We start from the raw sequence: 26,156 nt of genomic DNA, 5'->3' as shown, positions 1-26,156 counted from the left end.
TTTTTACACTGTAAATAATACTTCTCACAGATATTTTTTATGTAAAAACATTAAACTGTTTCATTCAAGTTTAATTAAAACTGTAATTACATTAATTAATTGATAAACATTGTGTCAACAGTAAGAAAGTATTTCTTTTATAGTTGTAACAGATTTACATTGTGACACATCTTTTATGATTATGGACATATTCACAACATAAATGTTGTTTTGTTTTTAATAACCATTTATAATAACTAAACTAAAAGCAGCTAATCTGCAATTTTAAGCATGATTATTTGTATTAAAGTGCTGTTTGAGCATAAAGGTAATTTTAAAAATATATCCTTTGGTAAACATTAGAAAAATACATTAAAATTAACAAGATTTCATATAAAATGAAAGTTAAAAATTGCATCAACATCTTTTGCTCTTCCACTTGTCATTGTGCAGTAAATCCTGATGTCACAGTGTGATGGCTGGAGGAGAACGACACCCTCCATGTTCAGATTGGTCGACTTCGTTCACGGTGCGATGTGGCCGGCCCACCGTTTTCACTGGAAACACCAAGGTCAGATTACAGCGCGGAGGAAGTGTGTCTGCCAAAACACAACCCAGCCAAAACAGGAAGAGGCATTGTTTTCCCCGGTCACTATCCCCAGGTAGCTAACGGTGGAAACTCTCCACTGCGAAAGACAAAGAAGGACGACAGGAAGGCGGAGAGGCAGAGTGACGGACAGTGAGGTAAAACAGACGGACATTGACTGGATGGAGCTCCGGTGTTGTGTCAGAGTCTGCTCCATGATTGACAGGGTTCCTCTTCCCACCGGGACTTGAGACGGTTCCTTCGAGATGAGCAAGTAACAGACCTGCCGTCTTATTAACACAGCAGGGTGTTTGCCCTTTAGCCTGTTTTAGCACTCGGGGTTGGAGGTCAGACTGGGATTCTTCCATTGTTTTAGCGTTGGACAGTAGCCAGGCAGCTAGCAGTATCCATGAAGCCAATGCTCTGTTTCTCAGAGTCATGACAGTGGCGCCAACAGTGATACCACAGGGAAACGCTGGGGGGAGGAAAAGTTTTCTGTTTCCGCTTTAATTATGGGAAATGACAGTTTTTTTAAGCAACAGGTCTTTTCTGTAATTTAACAGTTATTGTTGGCGCCCTCGCTGCTGGAATATTAGCTTTTGTACATTTCATCGTAAGTGTGAGTCTCGCTCTGCTGAAAGCTTTCTCAGGCTTTTTTTTTTTTTTTTTTCTGAGAGTACATTAACACTCGTTGCCTGTTCCGCAGATCTGCTCGCTTCGAGACAATCAACTTTTTTTTTTAAAAAAAAGCGCCATCTGAAGGGGAAAGGGAAGCTCACAGGTCACATGGAAGCTGATTCCAAAAACACATGTGAGCGAGTCAAAATGTCCTGAAGACTGAGGAATCTTAATGAGGTATTTGGAAATGGCCATCAGGCGCAAGTCAACCTTCATTTGATTAATGCTCCCTTTAAATGACCCTCTCCCACCATGTTCACAATCCAACTGTGTATGAGCATGATATGTGGACTATTACTGATAACTCTGCTTGTTGAAAAGCTTTGGTTAAGTGGATAGAAAAGTCCCGGCGAGAGATATCGTATAACAGTTGGAAACCAGACCTGAGTTTTTCATGCAACACTTAATCCCTTTTTCCATTACCGAGCTAATGCACGACTTTTTTTTTTTTTTATTCTCCAGAAATGTGTTGCCATAAGAATGTTTGTGATTTGCGACTGAAGAAATGAAAATGCAGAGGGGATCTATGAAATGTCTCATTGTTTCGTGGCGTGTTTTACTATCTTCACAGGGCCTGCCTTCACATTCAGCATTCATTGAGCCCGCTGCTGATGCCAGGAACCGCACACAGCACACACACACACACCACTCCTCAATCCTGTGTACTTATCGTGGACAAAATGTGATACAAGCGGCACATCCCTCAGTTATCCCCCCTCATGGTGGAAGGTGCACTGATACAAATATCATTCTCATACACAGTTACATGTCGGCAAGAAACACACCAGTGACAGACCTCCCAGTATCGTCCCTCATCTGCAACAAACTACATCACCGTTCCCATGACAACACGACTGTTGCGGCGTACCAGCAACAGGTGTGCCGGAGCGACAGGTGACAGCTGGGTCAGACAGTCACAGTTGGGTTAGGTTGAGGAATATAACCAGATGTGAGTAGTCACTAGTTACATTTACTCCATTAAATTTAGATGTAGGATCGAGCTAACGGCTCATTTACAGAAGAACTGACAGTGGTCTCAGTAAAGGAGTGAACACACCTGTATTACCTGTACAATGACACAACATCAGATCCTAGTTCACCTGAACAAGTCTGTAGTCTCACTGCAGTCATGTGATTGGACAGACTACGTCTCAGCTGATGGACCTGACACGTCTGTCCTGGAAAGATTGAACTTTGGTGACACTGCAACCTGTGGACACAGACTCGGCCTGTAACACACAAGATCTGAGGATTTATTTGACAGAGTGTTATATAACACAGGAGAAAACTTGATTTTTAATAGTGTCTAATAATTCATTATGTAGCGATCATTCCTTAGAGCTTCAGAGTGAATGCTGTGCTGGTGTCATGTGGCAGATTGATCATCAGATGATGATTTGTCATTGTGTTGTCTGTCTCTTCTTTACCTGGTGAAGACGTCTGTGGTAGAATTAATTCCAGTCGGATCAGTACACACTGAGGTGACTCAATGCGAAGGCTCTCAGACAAACTGATGAGTGTGTCACTTGGCGTGTGTGTAATGATCGCCTTCTCCCTTGTTAAAAATTCCACGATATATTAATATATTTGTCATTCCACAAGTTGAATCATAGACACGGGAAGCCTCATCCTTCACTGTACAGTCCAGTCTCAGTGTGTGTGTACCTGCCTGATGAATACTGGACCAGGACTGTGACGTCACAAATCCCGTCTTAGACTCAGATCTTCAGTGAGCTCGGTTAACGTGTCCACTGTGATCAGTGATCGATTAACCAGCCTGCCACAGTCAACACTGTGAGGCTCAAACACTCACCTGGAGGAAGCAGAGGTTTCAATGCTGCTGTATGTTGCAGGCTGTGATCACACGTTGTCTTCATCAGCTTCTAATGAATCCTACCTGATTGGCGTTGTTGTGTTGGTGTTAATCATTTTTAATTATTATGATTAATTATTTTTCTTAGTATTTCATTTTCCATCCTTGATTTCATTTGAACTCGGTTTGGAGTTAGCAGGGCTCGTTTGTTAAAATGTAATGTAAGGTAGTTCCGTGAACTGATCGTAGTTTGGCAGCATTTTGTAAAAACACTGAGCAGAAGCACGAGTGAAACCTCAACAGCAGAAAAAAAAAAACACACAAGAAAACACTTTCAGAGAGCCAAACACAACGGCACTGATAAAATCACCACACAGGACGGAACCATCCGGTTTAACAGCAGAGGTAGATGAGAGGATGATCTGCAGGTGTGTGTCTCTCTGCTGCTGCAGACGCACACACACACACACACACACACACACACACAAACAAATCAGCTCCCCGGGCAACTGGAGTCGAATCCAATGAATCGTGTTTTGTGTATGTTTTGTTCTTTATTTCTCTCTGTTACTAATTGTGTCCTATTTGTTGTGACGGAGGAAACATTTGAAGCTGCTGCATTAATGGATTAGTTGTTGATGAATGTCAGTCCAATATTTACTGACTTTGTCTCCACTTACTCCTGAAGAACACACAGGATCTATCTGTTAAACCCTACACTGAGGCCTGACACATCCAAAAATCCTAATTTTTTGGATCTGAGATGTTTATGAACCCTTTTTACAAAATCCATCCCCAAAATATTTCTATATCATTTTGTTTATGATATATTTGTTGTATCACATTTGATACATCGGGCATTTTTGGCAATTTTTTCCTCACAACAATGTTGATTTTAGATACAAAACAAATTATGCAAATAACATTTTGAAAATACGGAACATTTCAAGCAGTGTCTCTCATTGGTTTTTTTTCTACATAAAACTTTTCACAGCCTTTTTCTTTCAATTTGTGGTCGGCACAAAAACAGTCCTGTCCTTCCTCAGGCAAAGATGCACCGCACACCTTCACAGCAGACATGTGAGAAGTGATTGCTGGTGCAGTGCTTGCAAAATAGTGTGTGCTTGTATTGTGGTAGGCATGATGTAGATTACGTTACAAAAATGTGACATGTGAACCATTAAGTGCTTATGCATTGATTCAATACAGAACATATTTACGTGAAAGAATGAGTAACAATATAAATGTTATTCTTACTGTAACTTTGTGAAAATGAGCAAAGATTTTCCTGCCAACAGTGTGAGAATGATTTAATGACAGCGGCCATCTTGAAAAAGCCATGTATCAGGTGATAAACAACAGGTTTTTAAGGAAAGTATTGATTTTGTTGATAAGATAGAAGTCTCACAAACGTAGGTATCAAATATGATACAAATGGTAAGCTGATGGTCACTGTCTGTCTGTCTGTCTGTCTGCTGCTCGGTGGAACTGAGGGACCTGCAGAGTTGGTAATAATCACTGATATTAATTCTATTTATTCGTCATTCTTGATTTTAAGTCGAGGTCATATTTTTTTTAATCTTGCACTGGAGCTGCATCATCCCGGAGCTGCAATAACAAACGTATCCAGCTGCTGAGAAATCTCTCTTTACGCTTGCAGAGAGCCTCACAGCACATCGCCTGTGCTGGTGCATCATTTAACAATTGCAGCCACAGACATCTCAGCCAGCATTATGAAAGCTGGAATAAATAAGCTTCAGATAAACAGGCCTCTGCTTCCATGCATTCGGCGGCAGATTGCTGTAATGTTTCACAGCTCTTTTGAAGCTTCCTGAGCTGTAAGGCCCTTATCATCTCCCCTAATGCATAGGTAATCACATGTGTGTCAGTTCTCACCACTTCCCCCCGACAGGCCAATCGGCCGGCCACTCCAAACATGAAAAACATCCTTTTTACCGGCGGCCCCCTGCACCCCCTCCCCCCGGGTTATTTTTATTCCTCCAAAGCCCGTGATGGACACCCAGGGAGACTGTGTGACACTGATGGCTGCTGAGGGCATCATTTCCATGAGTAAAATATCAAGCCCCTGTCAGACCTGTCAGCTCCTCCACACACCGACACACAAAACACACACACAAACTCAAAGCATGCTGGGAAGCCTTCGCAACGCCCACGTCTCCAGATATGTATTTTGTTTTATTCTCGAGTTTTCCTTTTTGAGTGTCAAATGGATGCAATGGCTCACGGGAAGAAAGAAAGCATTTGTATTCACACGCGTGACAGTTGAGGGGCCGGCGAGACGCTCCTCTTCGCTCAGTGTCAGGTGGTTTACCATTTGGCTGGCCAGGGCCGGAGCAGGCGCTGAGAAATGGCAGCACTTAGCTCCGGCAGAGTCATTTTGTTTTCTGTTGGCACCATTTACAGACACTCTGTGTGTTTAAGAGGTTTGTGGGGGGAAAGTCATTTGTCTGGTTCTGTTTTGTTTTCCTTCATTCTCCCTGACTTTTTCTTTAGTTGTGTATTTTCTCCCGGATGTATGGCAGATGATTATTTAGATTAGAACGATGGCCTCCTCCGCTGACTGAACCCTTTCTCCGCTGCCTCCAACGCTCCTGCTCAGACACTGGATGCGCCGGTTGCTGCAGGACCTGTACTTCTGACTGATGTGGAAGCAGTTTATCGGCCCCCTGAGGCGCCGAACACCTCTCACAATTTATATGTATCATAAAGATCCAAAATTCACAGCCCGCTTCACGCTGCAGCCACTGCCGCTGAGTGTGAACAAATGAAAATTCATCCTGAGAGTGTAAAGACCGGGCTCGTACACTTTAACACCCTTTCCACGTATTTTACATTTCAAGGCGTTCCAAACACATCAGAGTCCCTCTGTCGCCACATGGTTTATGTCTTAGATGGACTTTTTTTTTTTTTAGACCTTTAACTGTTTTTTTTACTGCAAGCTTCATTTACAGGGAACATTCTCACACATCACAACATTTATCTGCAAACTGCAGTAATTTATAAGTCAACACAACAAACCAGCCCGTGGTGAAGAGGAGGACGTCATGGCGTCTGCATGTCACCTACATGTTGTCACAAACCTCACAAGACATTGAGAGAACGATGTTTCCATCTCAGCATTTCTCAGCTCGCTCTCTGTGCTGCCAGGGAAATATGTCTGTGGTGAAATATTAAAGTTTTATGTATTCATTTATTTTCAGTTTTAAAATATGAATCAGCTGGAGTAAATCCATAAGTGCAGCCCAGCCTGTTCTCACTCCGCAGCCACAGACAGACTTCAGTGTAAGCAGCTTCTTTCTTTGGCTGCTGTTGGTTAATAAACAGCAGTCACGTCGCATCACATCAGGAAAATGTACTGAATGTGTGATTGTGTGATTCATAATGTAAGCCTGTTCTTACACTTAAATCAATTTCCCCCTGTTTGCTACATGCTTCATGTGATTTGGTTTCCCTACATCCCATAATTACAGCTGCGGTAGGCACTTATAGCAGGGTCTATAATCAATAGAGTCGTGTTAGAATAAAGTTTACAAAAGGCTCTGTAAATTTAAAAAAAAAAAAAAAGAAACATTTATCTTCATTATTCATCACCACGAAAAATAACATTTTCATATGAACTCCCTTTTTCTCACACACTAAAACACACATTCATATATAATAAGTATTAAGCCTGAATATATAGATATACATTTATGTGTCAGCACAGTGTTAATAACTACTGAAGCAGTTATAGACAATCATATTGAGCTCATAAACACCAAGCTGTCACGATGTTCAACATATTATATTAACTTATCTATTTATATTATATGGTAAGCAACATATGATATTCTACACATTTATACAAATCAAAAAAATATAATTACTTTTATATATATACAGGCATTTATAGAAGCATCCTTAATTAAATTGTGTGAATCATCCGGTCCATCTTAATAGAAGAAATACATAAAATACAATGAATGCTATCTGACAACTGTGAATTAATTAAAATGTATTATGATAATAATAATAATAATAATAATAATAATGTAATGTATATTTAAATATAAAATATAAAACTCAATTTTAAAGGTTTCTGACAGCTGTGTCAGTGTTTCCTCTGACAGTCTGACACTTTCCGTTCCGTGTCGGGTCCTCGTGAATTTAACCTCCTTCGTAAATCCTCTGCTGTGGTGACGGAGGAAAGTTGCAGCAGGACGCCGCTCAAACCTCCACGCTCACACTTTATTAGCCTGCTTCAGGAGTTTTACTTTGAATATCAATCCAGCAATTAGCACGTGGACCGGCACCGGTCTGCTCTGTGGGTCCCTGTTAGTCCCCCTCCCTCCCTCCACCCTGCCGTCCATCCATCCACCTCCACCTCCACTCATTGCCCTCCTGCTGTCCGCTTGAAGGAATCCACTCTGAAATGTGATGGGGGAGATTAATTCAGATTATCAGGTGCCGGGGCCCCTCGGCTCCCCTCTCCTGATATGTTTTCCTACATTTGGGGGCCTAATAAGGAAAGCAAACACAGATATCACTGCTCCTTATTTGAGGACAATTGTTGCTGATGAGTTGGAGGGATAAGGAGCGGAGGATGTGGAGGAAATTGGGCTCCGGGGTTCTTTCTCCAGCCCGGCGGGAGGCTGTCGGGTAAAGCTTGAATAATAAATGAGTTTTGCTGAGGATTTGGCTAATCATCTCAGGCCGCTGCTGCCCCGGGACAACTGGACTTATCAGGGAGAGGAGAGGGGAGGGGGGACAGGGAGAGTCAGCACTTGAACTGCGGACCCCGGGCCCTAATTAACGGCGACCGCAAATGAAAAGCAGCTGGCAATAATTACATAATTAAAGTGCCTTTGGGGGGAAGAAAAGCATAATTTCTGCAGCCATCGCCATAAATCTTGTGCTGTCCGAGCCCATACGTTTAACATGAACTTTTCCTCAGCAGGTTAATGCATTACTCATAAAAAACACAGGATCCCTTTGTGTTTTGCTTGGACCTGCTTAATAACAAAGAGCGCGGACGGCCGCTTCTTACCCGCGAACGTCTCAGAGAGCTGCCGGAGCGTGAAGAGCCGACACCTCCACTTACCTCCATGTGTGAATTCTCTCCCCTTCCCCTCTGTCCTGGACTGAAGTGCCTACTGGCTGCACCATAACACTCCGTTGCCGGGATAAGACATGTTCGGGGAAATCAATCCTGGGAGTTACGTTACCAAGCGTAAAATACACTACAGCCCTGATGCTATGAAGCAGGAAATGTAACACTAGTGCATTTCTATTCCTTTCTTCCACGTAGTTCCTCTTGCGTTGACACTTCATTTGACAACCGGCTCCTTGAACGATGAACGGTACCCTATGTGAGCTGTGAAAGAAAGAAAAGAAGAAAAAAAAAAGCCCAACACATTCACAGTTTCAAATTAGCAATAAAAAGCTCAAAGAGAACATTTGGTTTTACTTTGGATAATTCGGCTGAAACTCAAGTCAGACGGGAACTTTTAGCCCGACAACAGCGCAGCCACCAACAGATGAGCAATTAAGCAATTACACCCATTTCACAAAGTAAGCCATAAACACCTCTAAGTGTATTGTGAATGGGCTCAGCACGTTCCGCTGGGCCCTCGCCCTGATCTTTTGTCAGACGCTCTCGGGGATGATTAATAGTTTAATTTTTCAAAATTATTTAGACACACAAATAATTTGATACAAAGAGGGGCTATTACCACATCTTGTAATAGACATGTTACAATGATGAAAGCTTTAATTTGTTTTTAGTGCACTTACAGGGGTTAGAAAAGCCAACCCGCTCCCCATCATCAATCATGTGTCACTTAACAGAAGTGTTATATTATGGGAGAAATGCAAATATGCCGGCTTAAATGCATGCTGTCCGACAGCCGGCCTCTCCCGGCTCTTTGAATCTCTGCTTACTGTTTTCACTGTAAAGAAAATTACAAGTAGTCGTCTGGCAGAGGATTTGTCCGCTGAATGAGGGACGGGATTGGCAGCAGGCACGACGCTTCTGTTAGGCAGGCTGCAATTAAAAAAAGGACACTTAGAGAGGCATGTGTGGCGCTCTGAAATCAGATATGTGGAGATTTATGGGTGTCTAATAATATGGAGGAGGAACAGCATCCTCGCTGCTCCACCGGGCTGCACCGCGGCTGGGTTTTGAAATATATTTTGTTTATGCGGCCTTTATTATTGAACACTGGGAGCAGTGATGTGCACGGGGGAGGGGGGGGCAGTCACCCCCCTTTGTGGCCCAATTGTTGAAAAACGCGTGCTAAAGTGCCCTCCTGGGAGCCAAAACGCGCGCTAAAGTGCCCTCCTGGGAGCCAAAACGCACACTAAAGTGCCCTCCTGGGAGCCAGAACGCGCGCTAAAGTGCCCTCCTGGGAGCCAAAACGTGCGCTAAAGTGCCCTCCTGGGAGCCAAAACGTGCGCTAAAGTGCCCTCTTGGGAGCCAAAAAAGCATGCCAAAGTGCCCTCTTGGTTGGCAAAACACACTAAACTGCAACCTTGGCTAGTTAAAACAAGATAAAATGCCCTCTTAGGAGCCAAAACGCGCGCTAAAGTGCCCTTCTTTTCGCCCCTGCCCTTCAAAAAGTCTGCGCACGCCACTGACTAGGAGAGTGTCAGACCTCTGTTAACCACAGATATGCTGCAGAAAAGTAATCTGTCGCCGTCTCCAGGAAAATAAAACGACATGGATAAAACAACATGGCTGAAGCATTGTGTCTGGGTCAACCTGCAGTAGTGTCAGTGTGCAGGGAAGCTGGATAAATCAGTGCAGAGAGCGGGAGAGTGGAAACATTCACATTATTCAGAATTTTGGAACCGCTGACGTTAAAGCAGCACTCTGCTCGACCTACAGTAGCCTGACTGAAGGACACTCTCCCCGTTTAGCGGTGGAAGTAAACAGCGAGCGCACCTATTTATATCCAGTCGGTGCATATCTGTTTCCTCTTTGGCGCAGAATCTGAGGATGGCTGTAAACGAAGCAAAATGTAGAATTCTTCAGTGAATTCAAACCTTGACTGCGCACCAAAGTGTTCCCGCAGAAGGCTAAGTGCTGAACGTGCAGTTCAGACAGATTACAGCTCCGTGTTGTCCAGGAGCCTCCTCGGCTGAAGGTCGACAGTGTTTCCACCATCCCCCTGCTCCTCTCCTTCAACCAGAGCCCGCTGTGTTTTCTTTTCCACAAGCCGCGAAGATGTTTTGTTGTATTGCAGATGGGTTCAAAAGGTGACGCTGAGTACGGAGCTCAAAGAGGCTCCTGCATTAAAGGTAATCACTGCGGCGGGGACCAAATCTGAAGCAGATTTATCACTATTTATGTTCTTTGTTTCTGCGAGGTGGGGGGGGGGGGATTCTGCTGCACTGAGCCCGTCCGGTTCTGTACTGTAGGAGTTTTCGGTGCCTGTTTTTCTTAACCGGCCTTGTTGACACATCAGCATGCTGCCACACAAACGCAGACCTGATTGGGACCATGAGCGTTCCTAGGGCATTTCAAGCGTCTTGACAGACTTCAGGGTTAAGATGTTCTGAATTAGATTTGAATTACAACCACTAAATGCCCCTGTCAAAGCTAATTACGGCTGACACTGCCCATGTGCGTCGGGGCCGACTCGCTCTTATAGGAGCGGCTCAGAGCTTAAACAAAGAAATACTCGTAAGGCATCGCCCCAGAAATTGTCACAGTGTAAAAGGGTAATCGGGAGGTATTTCTCGGCTAAGAATGCTAATCCACGCTCAGTCTCCGGGCCGTGGTTTGGCAGGGAAAAGGCCTGCGGAACATTTTTTCACAAGAGGTGTTGTTCTGCAGATAAAAGCCAAGTGGCATTATCTGGAGGGAAAGAACAACAACAAGCAGTCTGTTCTGCTCTGCAACGGTTTCACGCGTCTAACCGGGTTCAATCCCGTCAGCCCATCAGGCCACATCTCTCCCCGCGGTGACGGAGGTGAGCGGTCCTGAACGTTAACGCCGGTTCAGACGAGCTCTCTGGAGATGCAGCTAAGTCTCCCTCAGCGGCTGCAGATGTTTAAGCTCACTCTTCCTGACACAATAATTGCCCGGGGAGCTGAGGTATCCTTAAACAACGGTCAGCGCCGCCGAGAAAAATGAAAGGACGATGAAATGAATTAAAATTCTTGTGTGAAACAGTGAAAATAAACAGCGTGCTCGAAATGGCACCAACAGTCCACAGAGGGGGACTCTGTGATTTCTCAGGCGTCCGGGCTGCCGGCGCTGACGTCCAGAGGAAGCCGGTGCTCGCTCACACACTCTCGCTCACTCCGCTGACGGCTCAGGTGTGAACGTTTCACCCTAACGGAGTCTAAATGTCCCCCCCACCCCCCACCCCCACCAGGTTTCATCAGATCGATGGATTCCCACAGCTGACAGGCTGTAACGAGCCCAGTTAACTCTATAAATGACGTTTTGTATTGTGAGCGCCTCAAATTAAAATCCATTGTTTCTTCAATGACCCTTTAAATCCTTTATTTTAGTTCACTAAGGTCTTCACTTTAATTCTATTTTTTTTTTTATCTTTTTCTTTTTTACCTTTCAAATCTTTTACATTGAATCAGAGTTATGAATATAACCACGGCTCTCTGAATGCTGCCAGAGAAGCTGTCTGAGACTTTGACGACGGTGACGCCCTCTCTGGTGGATCAGGGAGAGGGAAATAAAACGGGCTTCTTTGCTAAAAATCATGAAACCAAATTTACTGATACACTTTTTTATTATTATTATTCTTTCATTCTGCAGCTCCTGTGGACAGTAAGTGACGGTCGAACAAAGCAGATTTGTTTTAGTTCCGTACCACCAGGTACAGTTCCATCGTCAGCTCTCCACCATCAGAAACAGCCTCATAGTTAAATGATCCACTCCAGATGTGACGCGGTGACACCGAGGCATTGAGAATAATTAAAATATCCACACAGAAGTGTCTGTCATTGTGCTGATGGTCTTGTTTGGTCATATAAAGACATCAGCATTTAATTGAGACCTAACCAGATAAAAGGTCCTTGCAGTGCATTAAAATATGGAATATCTGCTGCAGAATGTCTCTCATCATCTTTAAGCAGCTCTTTACTTTGATTCAGTACATCACGCCTTTACCTCCAGCGTGTGCTTCTCAGATCAATCCTTAAACTGGAACTACGACGGCTCGACGCGCAGATTAAACCCCCCGCCTGCGTCGCATCAGCGGTGTGAGCGGCGGCTGAGGAGCGACATGTTTATGTCCATTACATTTTTGTTTATAGTGGAGAATAAAAAGTCAAATCACCTCTGTCACTGCCAGCACACATTTCAGAATGTTTTTTTTTAAAACAGTATTAATGCCTTGACGTCATTTCTGTACAGGCGCATTATTGTTTTCTCTCGAATATAGTTTTGGAGACCGGCGCGGTTTATTCGTGTTTACAATGGCTCTCAGGAGCTCTGATGTAATTCGACTCTAAAAAACAGGTCCAGCAACACCTCGTTACTCGCTGAGGTAGCCCTGCTGTTGCCTTTGCCCCCTCAACCTCTCGAGGTGCGCGTTTCGTGACGCAAACAGGACCCCCCCCCCTCCTTTTTTTTTATTTTTTTTTTCAGAGCCGGCCGACACAATGCAGCAGCCTGCCACTGACCTGCCGCTACCTCCCTCCCTCTGTACATCGGTGTGCATTACATACAGCAAGTGCAAATTAGGTTACTGAGTAATATCCACAGAGCCGGGGCCTGTGGGTCTGCAGCCAGTGCTCGTGAAGCATGTTTAAGGAAAACAGTTACCGAGCTGTTATTATCAGGGGTGGGATTAGAGCAGGATTTGGCTGGCCATAAATATATCACAGCTTCATTAAACACGGACAGCAGTGGAGGGGAAAAATGAGTCGGACGGGGATTTGAGAGGGGCGGTGCGGGGGCTGAAGTTTGTTTTTTAGCACGGGGGCGGTGCGGGTGGGGGTCTGGACAAGGCTTAGCTAATTCTCTTATTCTAGACTTGAAGGGGGGTTGATAGGAGCGTTGCGAGGCCCTGAAAAGCCTTTCCATCTGAAAGCCCTTCATTAAGGGCCTCCCCGCGCTGCAGCTCTGCCCCGGCTGCTCCGGAGAGGCATTAAACAGCTGAGGGTGAAAGCTGAGAGGCCTGAGCCAATTCAGCCCAAAGTGGAGCCTTGATTTGGTCCGTTTATGCCTCATCATCGGCCGGCCGGGTCTCAGCTTACATTGCTGGTGGAGAGTCACCGTCGGCTTAGGGATATTTCACAAACAAGCAGTTGCGAGTTTAAAGGGATTACTTTGTCTGAAACAATTCAGCTTGATAGCCTCCACAAAGAGAACGCGCAACAACAGCAGAGAGGCCAAACAAGACCTGAAAATGAGTGTAATGTAGTGTGGTGTACACATTTAGTCTGTTAACTTCCCTATTGACATTTACATCCATTTAAGCTGCTGTAGTCATGTATATGTATATTGTATATTTTGTCTTTAATGCTTCAGGATGGGATAAGGGATATTCTCTCACTTCCTGTAGCATTGTGAGATGTGGTTCATTTCATTGAAAACAGTTTCTGCAGACTGTTGTTGTTAAACTGTGGTTGGGCACAGGACCGCTGAGTCTGATACTGGTTTAGGCTTGATTGAATCAAATGGGACCGTCTGTGGAGGTATGCGCTCTACCGAAGTGCCGTGCTGGCGTGGAGCTGTGTCAGCGCGATGAATTCACAGGCCCATTATTTGATCATCCGTCGTGTGAGTGCATAAATGAGTGCAGTTTTAAAGCGTCACATTTAGAAGGGTTCGGATAAAACTACGCTCGCATAATGAAACAGTTAACAAGCGCGTTGTGCAGCAGGAGTTGTGTATGCGCCTGAACGCAGCATGCCATCTGTCAGAGGCCTCGTGCAAACACACCACTGCGGATCATGTCAATGCTGAAGCCGTGTGGAGCCAACACAGAGGTATTTACAGCAGGGGAAAGTCGCCCTAATAACACTGTAATATTATACTTACTCCCTATTTTTCTTTCAGAAAGTGCATGTGTCATATTAGGCCCCCTCCTACAAATAGGAATTGAGGGTATTGCACCGTGGCATTTCTGTCTGGCTCGCGAACAGACGATCCAAATGGAACCCAGGTCCCATCTCTGCCCAAAACGGCCCAGTTGTTAAGAAGGAAAATATATGAGACGAGAGGCTTGGAGATCAGATTATCATTAAGTAGCACCAGATCCCCTGGTATTTTGTCAAAGATTTTGGTATTAAATCTCCGCTTCAAAGCGACTAATTACGCTAAGTCCTGATTTCATGGTCACAGCTGCACTGTATTACCAATCACAACAGCTCGACGTAGACGGCTGTGGTTTCTCTGCACGAGGAGATGCTGCGGCTTATCTCTGGCGGTATCGATGTCGCCGAGATGCTCAGCGGAACCATCTGGGCCGATAGCTCTGTCTCATCTCCATCAGCCTCCAGCAGCCACCGCAGGCAAGACCCACATTCCAGGGGGTTTACCTTCACTTCTGGCATTTGAGGTAAACATTTTCTTTCTCATCACCTCCCTCCATCCCTTCCCCGTCACGGTCCGTTTCATGACTCACACACGCTTTAAGCAACATGTCACACTCGATCGACAGAGGCACCGGGAGTCCGATTATATTGTACAGCGCTGGCCAAGAAAAGATGTCCACAGCTTAACTTTCTGCACCATCGGCTGTCAGCAGCCAATCGGACATGTGTTGTTCCCCCTGTGATTTAGTTTTACGAACAAGAGTTCAGCCGTTCGAGTGTAAAAATGTCAGGTTTTACGAGCCATGCCGTATCCTAGATACTGCAGTTTGATTACAGTGCACAGTGAGAGACTGTTACAGGGAATCAACAGTGTCCGGAGGTCGATGGGCTCGTCTAAAGTTTGCCTTGAAGGTGGTGGAAGGAAGCGGGTCCACAGGCCCCACAGCCCCATTACGTCTACCAGCGACTCCCGAAACAACATAGATCACTGTTAACAAGTCAGCGTGACTGCTGCAACAAACATCACTGTACCTATGTTAGTATCCAACTGCAGTAATGTGATGTGCGGGACATTACTGAGCCACATTAGTAATTTAAAATAACTCACCGTCGACTCTCACACCGGACTGATCGGCTCCTCTGCTACCTGACTTCCTCCTTTACGGCCGTAATAATAGCTCCGTCCACTAGAGGTCTCCACCCTACAAGTAACATAAACATGGGTCGTAACAAGCTGCGTTCACAGTGGAAATATAGGGTTTTTTTTTCCGATGAGGACGAGCTGGTTACACAGTGAAAGCTGTGTTAGCTGACATCTGTGGGTGGAATTATCACAGTCTGTTTGACCTCCTGCAAGACGCTGAACACACCTAATGTTTCTGTCACATGAACACTTACTACTGTGATAACGCCAGTGTTGGTTACTACCAAAAATGTAATCTATTACCTATTACTAGTTACTAGTCTTTTGAGCTTTTGGCCCACTGATATCACAGAAGTGTGATGATGATGCAGAACAATCAAACAGCCTCGACGTCTTCAAATGAACCAACAGCGCCGGACACACAGCACGGACGAGCCGGCAGACAGACGAGCACAGTCTGATCAGTTATCTATAAACATCCTTAGATTGCACCTGATCATGAAGTTTTGTCCTTTTTTTGAGTTTTAGACTCACAGTTAAGGTGGTAAACCGATTTTGAAGACACATAGTCTGACACAGCCGACACGATTGCCTTTCAGGGGCGATGTGTTCCGGCGGAGGCGGCGTGATGCGGATGAATTCCTAAAAAACGTCAATAGCCACTTGATTTGGGTTGGTTGGGTTGTTGGTAGATACATTATATTAACCAAGATACACTCACTGTCTCTCTCACACACACACACACACACAGAATCAGATCCTCCATACATCAGTGCCAGTCCGTCTGTGCTGCGGTGCTGTGTGAGCTGCAGTGTGAACCTGATACTCAGACTGAGGAGCTTGAAGAGATCAGCGTCTAATTTAAACCGACGCACCGATTTATGCGGTCTGACGCTCAAAGCGCACAACAATCATTCGACTTAGCTTCTCTTCTAATTACGCACGTCTGCCGCTCGGTGAGGTGCCCTCAGAGTGCAGGCACAATCAAGCGAATGTTTTCATCTAGAGTTACTAATCGCTAATAATCACAGGCTAACATGGTGGAAATATCGAGTCCGGCCCCGCTCAGCTCCTCCGCACGCGCACCGTGCTACTCTGTCACAGCGCGGTTAAAGTGAGAACGTTTCAGTGAGGAGTCTCTGATAGACTCACTGTAGCTCCACCATGTTCAGTAGCTGCTGTGGCGAGACTAGCTGCTGAACACAGAGGAGCGTTCAGCAGCTAAAGAGCCAGATGTTCTCCCGAGGCCTCACAGATGTTGAAGCCAGGGCTCCTCCATGTTTTCTTCTTCTTCTACTGATTTGTTCCTCCGTGGCTCCTGCTGATCTCCACCGGAGACGAGGAACATGATGACATGCACCGCTTTCCACCGCTCAGAAATCCCACTTAGATTATTATTATTATTATTAGATTTAAATCCCACTCACCCGGGTCAGTTGACTCTGCAGGAGACCCTGGTCTTTATCACCTCAGCTCGGCTTTGATCTAAACGTAAGACCAGGGTCAACACGCTAAATTCTGCCGCTCGAGGTGATGACAGTGATCAACATCCGGTGGTGGTGCGTGAATCAAGAAGAAATTTGGGATGCATCTATCCAAGAACCTTTTATTTCTGGACACTTTATTGGAGGCGGAGGCTCGTTCATTCCTATGAAAGCTCGACTTCTCGGCTATAAAAATACCTGGATCATCAACCGAGCCGGCTAACTGCCGGCTTAGTTCTTCCTCTTCCAAAGTTCCCCTTCCAAATATTATTGTTCAAATCATGGCAGTAAAATGAGTCATGTCTCGGGGTCGTGACTCTCAAAATAATGTATCCACCGTTTTAAAGATGCTTCCTTCAGCATGTGTCGTTGAAGTGGGAATGGGGTGAATGATGTGATTTTTGATGTTTATGTTATTATTATTATTTTCGACTTGTGTTTAAAACCCGCGTTGACCCGCTGATGTTGGTGTGTAAAAGCAGAATTAGTCTCAGAAACACTCAGAAGTGTTCTGTGGCGCAAAACTTTGAAAGCCAAAGTATTATAACTGAGTTACCTGCGGGAGGATCGGTGCTGTGAGCATTTTAGCACAAATAAATCAGCGCTCTTGGAAGAAAAAAAAAAACTAAACAAACTTTGATGGATATAATCTCGTGATGTTATTGATGATTTGCGGTTAATGGCGGTTTGACACCAGCCAGTCCATAAGACGTCTCCCTGCGATGAACACACTCCCTGTGGGAGGAGATCAAATCTGATTCTCCCTTGTGTGTGAATGAAGTGCACAATTAGTTGAAACTCAATGAGAGCGAGATGTGGTGACAGCGTGCGCTCCACGAAGACGAGCTGGGAGCCAACGCCAAAGCTGATGTGTTTTTGATATATTATTATCTGTATAATAAGGTTTTTTTTTTCCTCTTTCTCCAGAACAGATGACCGATGAGTCATGTGATAACACACACACACACACGCGCACACACACACACAAACACCGCTGATGTGTGAGTATCTCTTTCCATCAGCCAGCCTAATATCATACTTCTACACTGTGATTCACCCCCTCCAGTTCAGCTGGGCTCATATCATATTTAAAGTCGCTATGATTGAGTCCCCCCTGTTGATGGCATATTTCTCATTTAGGTTAAATCAAAGAGACGTGGTGTCAGACCTAACCACTGCTCATTACCATCATCGCAGGAGTACAGGGAGCAATTTACCTGTGGAGATGTGGTAATGCTGAATGGAAATAGGCCAAGCAGGAGCTGAAATGATATTTTTAATTATGTAGCACCTCTCCCGACGTTCCCATGCTGTTACCCGAGCCTCCGACGGCCAAACCTCATTTCAATATTTGCGTCTCATCAGTCGGAGTGGAAGGCGAGGAGTATCTGGAGGGTGTCAGAGGAGCCGTTCTGGCAGAGGGTGGTGAGCGCGGACGCAGCAGCCGCTACACAAACAAAACAGCAGCGGCCGCAGCGTCGCGGAAAGTTGACATTGCGTTGGTTATCTGCCTAAGCAGGCGCCGTCAGCTCAATTTCCTATTCTCTAACACTCTCTAAGGCTTCAATCAACAGCTTGATTCTCATTTACGTCTGGTATGCACTGGTTTTCATTACGGAGCTGAAGGTGCTTTGAGATCAGGTGCTGCTGACGCCAGCCACTGAAGCCGGACACAAACAAAGAATCAGAGGAAATATTGTCATATCCTGTCATCAGACAACATTTAACGCGAACGACAGCAGCCTGAGGACACATCGAGCGCAGCAGACCGCTGTGAGACGCCACCGCGGGACTGACCTTCAGCCCGGGACCTTTGACCAGGAACAGTTTGTACAACGATATATGGTATAACGACTCCTGCACAATGTTACCTAATGACAGTAACTGTAATAATATATGTACAAATGTGTTGTTAACACGGTGTCAGCTGACATCCCACAGTGGTCTGATGACGTGTTGTGAAGTGGATGAAACGTCAGGAGCACCTTTTAATAAAACAGCTCTATAACACCATTGATTTAAAGAGGCACTATGCAACCATTTTAGCAAAAATTACATTAATTATGCAGGCTGAGAGTCGTTCTGATGGTTCATTGACACTTTCTGGGTCGTTTGGTGGCTGCTACGACTTTTCTCCGCTTCTGGGCGGAGAAACGGAACATGCAACTTGCTGCCACCGGCCCGGGTTCAATCCGGATGTGAGTTGGCGGAAGTATCCCATCGCCCCTCGAAAATGTAGTCAGATTGTAGTTTCTAAACTGCTTTACGGCAGACACACCCCCAAACATGGAACCGGGTAGATATAAACTGCCAGTTGCAAGGCAATTGTTGTATTCATCATGGATCAGTCGACTACAAAGAGACCCAGGAAGCCACAGTCGGAGGAACAGAAGAAGAAGAAAAAGGGGCTTGACAAAAAAAGAGACCAGACACGAGTAAACATAGGACGAGCTTTTGAGGAATGGTGTCAAGTGAGAGACTTGGCCGTGTTGCTGTTGAAATTGTAAGTAGCCTACCCTTGGATGAACTTTGTCTTTGCAACGTGACTTGATAGTCTTTTGAACAATGTGTTTGCTTGACTGTTTCACTGTGAGCCCTGTATGTGTTTAGCTTGGTTTCTTGATGGCTAGCTCGCTAGTTAGCGGGTGTTTAGCGTAGCAGTCACTTGCTACCAAACACGTTTGTTTGCGTTCAAGGTTCTCGTTGTGTTTTTAGATATGTAGGTCAGTCTTCGAATGTCGCATGATTTGTCGCCTGTATCATGCGATATGTCCCGCTGTTTAGCCGGCCGGCTTTTTTGAAAACAGATGCACATGGTAACGTAGTAGCTGTTAGGTGGGCGGGGGAGGCTCGTCAACAAGTCTTTACGACAGCGTTAGTGAAATATCTGCTCCGAAGCTGTAGGGGGAGCCCAGTAGCGAAAAACGTAAGCACAAATCTGGTGCAAAGCTAAAAAAACAGCAAAGGAATCTGGTCTGAAAACTGCTACTGCATAGTCCGGCTATAATGATACCCAAATGACTAACCCTAACCCAATGAATAAATTAGGAAAAAAGAAAAAAGAGGTGAGTGCCGTCTGTTGGGTTTGATACCTGTTTTGGACGGAGCTGCCTTCATGACGGCTGTTCGGCTTGTTGACATGACTGTGGCATTTGACAGAGTTGTTTATTTTGTACGTATTTATTAAAGGAAAGAGCTGAGAGAGCTCGTTGAATGCAGTCAGCTAGTCGTCCACACAGGTATTTCACATATTTCCGTCGGATACTTTTAAAATGCATCTCTCTCTCTCTCTCTCGCTGGTTTGAACAACCTCAACAGCCTCCACAGCTGGATGCTTTCACTACATATTACTAGACACTTTATTCTTCAGGATCTTAGCTGTTATTCTCTGAGCTGTTCGGCCACTCTTTTACATTTTTAGTTGTGTTCATTAACGAAGCGGCAAATACCGGATAGGCACTTTTGGCAAGAGACAAACGAGCCACCTCGGCTTCTTTGTTGCCGTTGAAGAGAAACGCCGTGTGCTGAATGGCGGTGTGCGCTCGTTTGAGAATGTCCCACAATGCCACAGAGCTTTAAAAGCCGGAGAACAACAGGACATTGTGGGGTTGAGGGTGAGCGGTGTGTGTGTGTGTGTGTGTGTTGACTGACAGACACGTTAGCACTAGTTGGGGACATCAGCCCTGCAGGTCGCTACACAACTTTTATTTCCATCCTTCAACTGGCGTATTTATTCATGGCCTCCCTTGTTTTCACAGCGCAGAATAAATGGCTCGTGTGACACAGCACTAGTCTGCACATTATCAACACAGGCAATAAGTCATCATTAAGCCGGCTCCTTCCCACAAAGCCCAGCTCTGACCCTCCGCCGCTCACAGCCGGCTCCACCTCACGTCCACTCAGCTCACAGCGCAGCTACACGAGGCACATGTGGATTTCAGAGGTACAACTTATTCTAAGAGCTGATTGAAAGTTTATAATAAAACAAAAAAATTTAATAATTTTGTGACAACGAGTTAATCGGGAGTGCAGAGAACATAGTAGTCTATGAGAACTCTGCTGCAGGACACATGGTGTGCTGTGTGATGAGCTCATCAACTGTGTGACCCAGAGCGAGCTCGAGATCACCGCTACCTGCTTTGGATTCACAGCTGTCGCCGGAGGCAAACTGTCCTTTCACTAGCTGCTGCGCCGCTGATGTAATTTAATTGTGTTTAACTGAAGTGTGTCTCACAGTCAGGGGTTAGGGTTAGGGGGTCAGGGTGAGGTCACACACTCGCATTCAGCTGTCCAGTTGTTTATGTCTGTTTAACAAGAACGAGTATACAATCACCTCCTCTCTTTACGTCACTTTACTTTTTTTACTCGTTAGACTACAAAGTGAACCTGCTGCTTTTACACCTCTGAGCTGAAACGACATCAGTCCATCACCTGTGGAGGTACGAAGCGGTGTTAGGGGACAGGACGGGCTGGGGATAGCTGCTAGGCATGCTAACAGAAGATTCTGTTCATGATGTTGTTCATTTATTGATTATTTGACACTAAAATCTGGTCAAATTGCCCGTTTAATCTTGTACTAAATGTTTAAACTCCTGTAGGGATTTCCACTGCGTCTCCAGCCAAGATGTCCTGATGGTCTCAAATCATCACACCACCACTGTTATCAGAGGTATACATCAATATGTATATGTGATTATTAGATTTTAATGTATGGAAATGATTTGTTTAATAACTTCTTGTTTAATATGGAACACTGAGCTCCATGGTGACCTGCCTCCCCTGCAGCTGACCCTCTCTGTAGCTGTTCACCTCATCAGACCAGGCGCTCCGTCAGGTCGCTCACGTTACATCTACCTGGCAGGATGAGCAGATAAGGAAGCAGCCGCTGACCTCCGGGTCAGGACCAGACACTTGGATCAGTGATCCGGGTCAGCTGTAGGACTCCGACACCATGAGGAAGCCGTTTCCAGAGATTAAACCTCTAATCTGACATCAAAAGTATGGTATATTTTAAATAGTCGACGTACCAACTTGGAATATGTCCCCTCCCACTACATCTCCCCCTTCGACTGAACTATTAGTGAACTCAGCAGTTCTGTATTCACTCATGAATACTTGCAGAAAGATGCAGAATGAGCCTCATCGGCTGGTTCAACTGGATCTGATCTAAAAGTGGCCCGCGAGCCTGAACCCGATCCTGGAGCTGAACCTGCTGTGTGGTCCCCAGGGGAGCGCTAAAGCCGCTGTCCCGCTCACACCGCTGCCGTGCTCCAGTCAGCAGGCACCTCGCACGGAGCCAATATGGTGGGTGCTGCTGACGAAGCTCAGAGCCAGCGGCCCCGAGGAGCCGAGCGCGTGACGGGCGGGCCGAGCGCTCGGGCCGAGCTGAAGGAGTGAAAACAGAACGCCGCAACATGTCAGAGAACAGACGTCTGACCCAGATCAGTTTGTAATGTAACGATTCAGCTCACCGACAACATGAATGATTCCATTTGATGTTGACCGCAGTTTGTGTTCACGGAGAAGTCTGGGTGAGTACAGTCTGGGTCAGAGTGGAGTCAGACCAGTACTCTATACATTACTGGGCTCTAGAAAAATATCAGTATTGATACACACACAAGTAAAACACATGTACAGGGACACGTAACTGGATATCTGGTGATCCATCAAGGACAGTGAACAGTGAACTTCACTGGGACTTGAGTCATATTCAATTATCCCAATCCTCTGTGTCTGTCTCATAATCAATAATAAATAAAGGACTGTTTCAGAGCCATGAGTTAGACATGACTGTCACAGACTGAGGAGTGCTGTCCTGTATCTTATCCTATATGTTGTCTAGGGGTGGTGAAAAAAATCGATTAACGATTAATCGCGATTATAATATTGACGATTATAAATCGATTATTACATTTCCAAAGATCGATTTCCCCCCCCCCCCCCAAAAAAAAAAAAAAAATTTTTTCTTTTAAATAGTAATACAAACTGGAGTCCTCCTCTTACTGGCTTCCGCTACATGGTCCACAGCATGGAGCCAAGATATGTTATTCCATCCCGGAGCTTTTTCACACTTACGACAAACCTTTCCGTGCAAGTGTCCCTCAACTCTGCTCACAGGGTAGCAATAACCTGTGATGCCTGGACATCCAGAGCTACAGTCTCATATGTGACCGTTACAGCTCATTATGTCAGCAGTTAATGGAAGCTAATGTCCTACGTACTTCAGACGAAAGCTATGGATGATAGCCACACAAGTGCAAATATGTGTGAGTTTCTCAAAGCAATGGCAGACGAGTGGGGAATAGAGGAACACGCCCTGGTTCTCGTCACCAACAATGCTTCTAACATGAGCCCGGCTGCTGAGCTGCTTTTAACAGTGAAACACTACATTTAAAACAAAGTAAAAAATAATAATTTTGATATTACAGTTACACTGTACAATATTGAAGGTGTTGTGAGGTGTTACTCAAAAGAGAAGTAAAATAATTCAGCAGCTGGCTGATGTTAAATGGAAGATCAATAATCGTTAACAATTGAAAATCGAATCGATAATCATTAATAATCGAAAATCGATTTGTAATCGAGTCGAGACTTCAATAATCGGAATCGAATCGAATCGGGAAATTGGGCCAATTAACCACCCCTAATGTTGTCTACAGTGTGTCAGCTGGTGGAGCAGCACTCAGGAGGCCCAGTGTCTGAACAACTACATTCTGTATTTCCAAAGGTTCTGCTGGAATCTACTCGATATTCATTTCAACATGCTTGAATCAATCCAAGGTTGATTTAATGTACAATTTTGAAAACAAACATCCGGTGGGTCAAAATGACCCTTTGGACGGATCAAAAGCAGATCCACCCGCGGCCTCCTTCACACTCTTGAATGCCGATGCAACGTTGTGCCGTGCGTCTGAACAGGTGAGAGGTGAGAGCAGCTGGTGATGAGGGTGCGCCGCTGAACAGCTGTGAGTGCGAAGTACTGAGAATAAAGCCGGGCAGGATGGAAACGCGCCAGGCTGATCCAACTGTTAGAATTTAGAAGGGACGGCAGAGAACAACTATGAAGTCATCTCTCCTACAGCGGCCGAGGTTTGAGGTTCTTCTCCCAGAAACACCACAACGTCCCGAGACATTCCCGAGTGTGAATGTCTCTGTGGTGTCTGTGGCTGCAGAGCTGCAGGGACACGACCCTGACATCTATCTGAAGTTACTCATCGCAGTTATACTTCTACATGACTGTGAGCCACCAACAACCAGCAGTTCACAGTTTGGCCAGCTGGTGGCACTAGAGGAACACTTACAAGGACACGGCTGTGTCTCTACTGCTGCTCGTATACAGATCCACTTTGTGTTGTCCAGTCAGTTTAACAGCTGTTGGCGGATGCAGCCGACATTATACCGAGCTCGACTCATCAGCCGTGTACTCAACACACACACCAGGGGCTCTCGTCTCAAACACAAATGAATGAGACGCTGAATTCTTTGGATTTGAACACTTTTAAAAAGGTAGAGTGAGGACCAGGGAGCGTCCATATTTTAACACATTTCACAGTGATGGTTTCTAAAATGCATATTGTTCAACGTCACAAGGCTGTCGGAGATCACACACACACACACACACACCTCAGTAATCAACAGAACACTCAGTGAAGCCACAGGGTGAAATGTAAATGACCATAGCATTACTTTTATTGTAGATATACTGGGCTACAATTATAAAAAAAAAAAAAAGAAAGAAAAGAAAAAAACCCAAACAAAACAAATTAAAGGTATCTGTGATCCAATAAGGTGCAGACCGCAAACCACTGCAGCACGGTATTACAGTATGAGTGAGGAGGTTCTATTCCAACGTCCTTCGACAGCTGCTGCAGGCGTGACGGCCCATAATTCCCCGTTCTGACAACAGTTCATCCGTCGACCCGGTTAGCTCCGCTCTGCTGGTGTTCTGCTGCCCTGTGACCCGCCTGAGGAAACAGTTAAGTGTCGGCGCCCTGTGCTGGCTTCATGAGACCCGTGATCCTCTCCTCCCCACCACGCTCAGAACCGAGGCTTCTCACACCTCTGTCAGCTCTGTACACAGACCTTAAAGGAAAAATCCACCCAGAACTCACACTGTTTGAAACAGCGCGGCCATTCGGGCTCATTTCTTGTTGTTGGTGTGTTTCTTCTTCCAAGTTCCTGTGAACACCTGAACCACACGGCGACGACAGCGCATCACATCCACGTACACTTCTGAGGAAGATGTGAAGGCACTCCACGGACTGTGAAATCACTGTAGATGTAGTCGAACCAACGCTGACCGTCAGAACCGCGGATCAGAATCCTGAATCACCTCATCCCAGAAGTCAGACTCAGCCTCTGATTAGCTCGGAAACGAGTTCAGAAGGAGCACTCCACATGTTGGGAAACATAGAGTGCAACCAACTGATCAGTCAGGACTCAGGACAGTAAACAGGTCACCAGAACCAACTAATCCTGTGCCATCTTAGATTTCATATCATCAAAATGACTTAATGAGGAGAAAATCAATGTCTTAGTCTACATCAGGTTTTCCTGTCTTCAGAGAAAACAACCCCCTACCTAGACCAGGCACACTTACATGTCCTGAGGTACTTGTAACTTACTTGACTACCTCAGTTTTAGGATACCCACTACATTTATCTGACACTTGTATTTACTTTTCTACAGAAGAGGATGAGGACCACTGTGAAAAAAAAATCATAATACCCTAACCCTTTTTCTCTTAACTTCAGCTGGGTCTCGGCTGGAGGACTTGTCTGCAGTGGAGTATCTGTCCTGGTGTTGGGGTACTTTTATGTACGAAAGATCTAAAACGCTGACTTCTGGGAGGTAGTGATGCAGGACTGCAAAACACATTCAGGTGGTTCTGGACGAAAGATAAGAAGTTGCAAGAAAGGATTCCACACAAATTTGTGAAAAGGTAACTGAAAAGCACCAATCGGGAAATAAAAGGAGGAATCCCTCAGAGTGCAGGAGATCAAGAAAACATTAGTTTTTTGGAAGCTTATGACAATAATCTGATAGAAATAAAGCCTGTGGATCCTGAAAGACTGATGCCAGAGGGGCCTCTGTTTCAACTGGGGGAGGCCACTAGTTAACTACTACCAGTAGGTCACTTTGAAAAGTTCTGATTTAGTTGATTAATATCAAAAAGTCCAAACTACATCAGCAGTGATTCAGCGTTGTATCCAAATTGAACAGAATCAAGTCCGAGCACCATGAATTCTCCGTACAGGCAGCGACGTTCAAACGGAGCCACAGCGGTGTGATGGCAGCGTGACGGAACACAAACATGTTGCTCCGGGATCCAAACAGTCCAAGGTGCCACTTCTTTGGTCAACAAAACACAAGGTAAAAGTCTCACCAAAGAGCAGGTGATGGTACTTCTTTCACCCACTTCAGGAGACGTCAGCCTCTCAGGACTACAGGCGTGGAGCTGAC

The 26,156-nt window shown here is 45.3% G+C and overlaps 1 long non-coding RNA gene across 1 annotated transcript; it reads left to right on the top strand.

The window, feature by feature from the left end:
• The first annotated feature begins 20,994 nt into the window (after positions 1-20,994).
• Positions 20,995-22,449, top strand: LOC115566299 (uncharacterized). Its single transcript, XR_003980968.1, has 3 exons — positions 20,995-21,133; positions 21,293-21,363; positions 21,480-22,449. It is a non-coding gene; the product is annotated as an uncharacterized LOC115566299 (long non-coding RNA).
• Positions 22,450-26,156: the final 3,707 nt, after the last annotated feature.

Source organism: Sparus aurata, chromosome 16, assembly GCF_900880675.1.
Source record: "Sparus aurata chromosome 16, fSpaAur1.1, whole genome shotgun sequence".
In the NCBI taxonomy this organism is placed as follows: domain Eukaryota; kingdom Metazoa; phylum Chordata; class Actinopteri; order Spariformes; family Sparidae; genus Sparus; species Sparus aurata.
This window is presented reverse-complemented; position numbering and strand designations above follow the sequence as displayed.